Genomic DNA, 4,910 nt, shown 5'->3' with positions numbered 1-4,910 from the left:
ATTTGTTTACTTTCGAAAGCTAAATTTGATGTTAGCTGGTTATGGCATTGTCGGTTATCTCATTTGAATTTTCGAAATTTAAATAAGTTGGTAATTGAAGATCTTGTTCGAGGCTTACCAGTTTTAAAATTTGATAATGATACTTTATGTGCAGCTTGTGAACAAGGGAAAAACGTCAAAAGGGCATCCAGTTGTGATACATTCGAAAATCGTGGAACCATTGGAACTTCTTCATATTGACCTTTGTGGACCATCAACTGTTGAAACTCTCAACAAGAAATGATACATTTTGGTTATTGTTGATGATTTTTTACGAGTTACGTGGGTGTAATTTCTCAGGTTAAAATCTGAAGTCGCTCAGATGATGATCGAATTTATCAAGCAAATTGAGAAAAGTCTGAAGAAGAGTGTTCGAAAGATCAAAAGTGATAATGGGTCTGAGTTTAAGAACAAAGTGCTAGATTTGTTTTTAATTAGAAAAAGGGATTTCACATAATTTTTCATCACCATACATACCATGAAAAAATGGTGTTGTTGAATGAAGGAATAGGTCACCTTGCGAAGCAGCCAGAACAATGTTGACATATGCGAATCTTCCTCAATATTTTTGGACTGAAGCAGTATCCACGACTTGTTTTACTCAAAATCGTTCTTTTATTCACCGACGTTTCAATATCACTCCATATGAAATAATCAATAATCGAAAACCAAATGTTAAAATTTTCCATGTGTTTGGTTGTAGGTGCTTTATCATGAATCTCAAAGATAATCTTTCGAAGTTTCAAGCTAAGGCTGACGAAGGAGTATTTTTGGGATATTCGTTGAATTCGGTTGCATATAGAGTGTTAAATAAACAAACACAAAAAGTCGAATAAACATTCAATCTTACTTTTGATGACTATTATGTTAAACAAGTTGACATACTCTTAGAACAAAAGCTGATTATTAATGAATCAAATGATAAAACTGAAATTATAACTTAATCTGATTTTGATTATGATTTAATTTTTGGTTTTCCTGATAGTGCTGTAGATGCTAAAGTTCATGCGAATGATAATAATCACTTAGAATATCCGAAGCACATTGAGGGATCGAATCTAACTAAAATTCCTGATGACAATATTTCAACATCGAATTTTCCAAGAATTAGCGAAAATATGCTAAATAATCCAGTGGAGGAGTAGCACTTGGATACGAATAATCAAATTGAGCAGGATCATTCTTTCGAGGGGGAGAATGGGAGAATGAATGAAGATGTTGAGGGGGAGCAACAGAATCAAAATAATAGTGATACAATAAGTCTTGATTTAAATGATGAATTTAACGAAATTAATGATAATCTTTTTGTTGCAGGATCAGAAAACGAAGATTTATACGAAGATGCACATTTAGATTTTGATCCAGCATATCCACCACTCAAAAAATGGACAAAAGATCATCCGAAAGAACAAGTACTTGGGAATCCACAAGATGGAGTTTTAACGAGAGCTCAAGCTCGTGCAAAGAATGAGGTATTAAATACTCATCAAGAATTTTGCATGTTCAATGTTTTCATTTCGAAAATCGAACCAAAGACAGTTAAGGATGCAATGGAAAACTATGATTGGGTTGTTGCCATGCAATCTGAATTGGCTGAGTTTGAACGATATAAGGTTTGGAGATTAATTCGTAAACCGGAAAATATTTTGATTGTCGGTTAAAAATGGATTTTCAAAAATAAAACCGACAAAGATGGAAACATTATTCGAAACAAAGCCATACTTGTCGTAAAAGGTTACTCACAACAATAGGGAATAGACAATGAAGAAACTTTCGCCGCTGTCGTAAGACTCGAAGCTGTTCGTATATTTCTGGCTTATGCAGCTCACAAAGATTTCAATGTTTGTCAAATGGATGTGAAGTGTGCATTTTTAAATGGAGAACTTGAGGAAACAATATATGTGGAACAACATCCAGGTTTTTTCAATAAAGATCATCTTGATTATTGTTATATTTTAGATAAGGAAGTTGATGGGCTAAAACAAGCACCAAGAGCCTGGTATGCAACTTTTACCTCTTTCTTAAAACAATCGAAATTTAAAACAAGGATCTGTTGACCCCACATTATTTTGAAAGAAAGTTGAGAATCATCTTATGCTTGTTCAAATTTATGTCAATGATATTATTTTTGGCTCTACTGACCTTGTTTTATCTAATTAATTTGAAAATCTGATGAAAAACAAATTTGAAATGAGCATGATGGGAAAAATTAATAATTTTCTTTGTCTAAATATTCGTCACAGCAGAGAAGGAATTTTTATCAACCAAGAAAATTATACGAAGAATTTTCTTGAAAATTTTGGATTGACAAATAGCACAAAATTACAAGTACCGATGCCAACTGGAACAAGGCTGACACCTTTGTTAGATAAACCAGTAATTAACTTAACTCTTTATCGAATCATGATAGGTTCATTGCTTTATCTTACAACAAGTGGACATGATATCATGTTTTGTGTGTGTAATTGTGCTAGTACTAGTCAAATCCACGAGAACCACATCTTACTGCAGTCAAGAATATTTTTCTTTATCTCAAAGGCTCAATTTCGTTAGGATTGTGGTATCCTTCGAAAACTGGGTTCTTTATTCAAGCTTTCTGAGATGCTGAGTTGGGAGGTTGTAATCTTGATCGAAGAAGCACGAGTGGAGGATGTCAATTACTTGATGGAAAATTGGTGAGCTGGCAATCGATGAAGCAAACATGTGTTTCAATTTCGACTGCTGAAGCAGAATATGTTGCTTCTGCTGCTTGCACATCACAAATAATTTGGATTCAAAGTCAATTGCGTGATTATGTAATAAACATGAAGAGGATTCCTTTATATTTTGATTCTCAAAGTGCAATTCGTATTTGTCATAATCCTATGCAGCATTTGAAGACTAAGCATATTGCTCTTTGTTACCATTTCATAAAAGATCATGTAGAGGATGGTAATATTGAAGTGCATTTCTTGAAAACTATCAATTAGTTAGATGATATTTTCACAAAACCTTTAAATGAAAAATCATTTATGAGAATTTTAGGTGGACTTGGAATGGTCGAAGGGAGTTCTATTTCGAAAGAATAGCGATAACTGGACAACTGTCAGATTCAAAAGTTACTGTTCATAGTTAATGCTTCGGTACCCTTCATCTTCGTAAATTGGACTTGAAAAATTTGTGTGTCCGGTACATTTCAAATATTTTTGTTAAGTATTTTTTTTAGAAAAATTCAAAAACAACAAAAAGATTTTTGTTGTTTTTGAATTTTATTTTCGAAAAAAATTAAAAAAAAACAACAAAAAAAAGATTTTTCGTTTGTTTTATCATTTCTTATCGAAAAACACAGAAGCAAAAAAAGATTTTATTTGTTTTCTATTTTATTTTCGAAAAATAAAAAATCACAAAAATATTTTGTTTTGTATTTTTTTGTCTTCATATTTTGTTTCAGGTAACAAAGATGAATCTCAATGGTTAATGCTTGCAGTTCTAGGGTCAGGTAAATCTTTCGAAACTTTTGTACTAGTTAAGATGTCCCTAGACGCATGTTGACCAATTCCTCGACTCACTCTATGTGTGTTTACCTAAAGCCTTAATGAAATATTTCATATGAAAATTTCTTCCCAAGACAGGCTTATATTCACATTAGTCACATGAGCTACCCGACTCTTCTCACATGAGTTAAGAGTTTACTGTTATGTCCATAATAATAGAGGTACACATGAATTCTTAAACCAATCCTTTTCATCTAAACTTTCTTTCATATCAAACACAAAGACATATGTCTAACAGGTCTTTGATAAAACCCATAGAGACTTATACATATCAAAAATCTGTGTTCATGATCTGACATCATGTGACCGTGATGAAAGTGAAACACAATTCTCAAGACTTTAAGGAATTGATGGGGAACTTTGTTTCAGTTTTTAACGAAACTTTTGTTTCTGTACCTAGATTCGAAACTCCAAATCGTATTCATTTCGTATGAGTGATCTTCATCAAATTATCGAAACCCACGATATTTGTTACACAACAGGATCCAACACAAATTTGTTCATGAATATGATTTACATGTGAGTTTCATTTGATTTCTAAGTCATTTTCAAATTTAATTCAAAGCATACTTGTCACTGACTACACTGATCAAACATGTGATTTGTAACACCGTAAATTTCAAAACAATTTTTTTTTTCGAATTTTATAAAAACCTAATTCACTTAATATTCATAAAACAACCATGTTTGAAATTCAATCCAAGTAATACAAAAATCCAGAGATCTCAAAATCATAAATCCCATGCGTGTGTACTCATCAAGTCGGCGCCTTCCCGTGGTCGTCACTAGTACCTGAAACAATAACACCAAACACTGTAAGCACAAAGCTTAGTGAGTTCCTCAAAATACCACATATAAAACATATTAGCCACTCGAGGCTATAACTCTGTGGGTCCGTGCACCCAAACTCTGTGAACCCTCAGGTTCTAACTCTGTAAACATGCACAACATAAATCACAAAGAATAATGCAGCGCAACATATAACACAAATATAGCGTACAAGCACTGTATCACATAACTCTAGTTACCTACTCAAGGTATGTATAGTGAGAAGACTCACCTCGCGTATCTCGGTAACTCGCAAGTCCCTGAAATCAATCGTGCTCGATCTCCTGATCTATAGTCCTCCTATAACACAATACATCTCTAAATAAACACTTCACAACTAAGGTTGACTATCCCTTAACAAGTCAACATAGGTCAACACTCGTCAATCGTCAATGGTCAACTTTGACCGGACTCGGCGAGTCTATGCGCATACACTGATTTCCCTGGGATCCTCACTTGACACGACGAGTATTCTCCTAACTCGATGAGTTCCACCTAGCATGAGTTGTG

Source organism: Lactuca saligna, chromosome 7, assembly GCF_052625555.1.
Source record: "Lactuca saligna cultivar CGN05327 chromosome 7, ASM5262555v1, whole genome shotgun sequence".
Classification (NCBI taxonomy): Eukaryota; Viridiplantae; Streptophyta; class Magnoliopsida; order Asterales; family Asteraceae; genus Lactuca; species Lactuca saligna.
The sequence above is the reverse complement of the archived record's forward strand: the minus strand, read 5'-3'. Positions refer to the sequence as shown.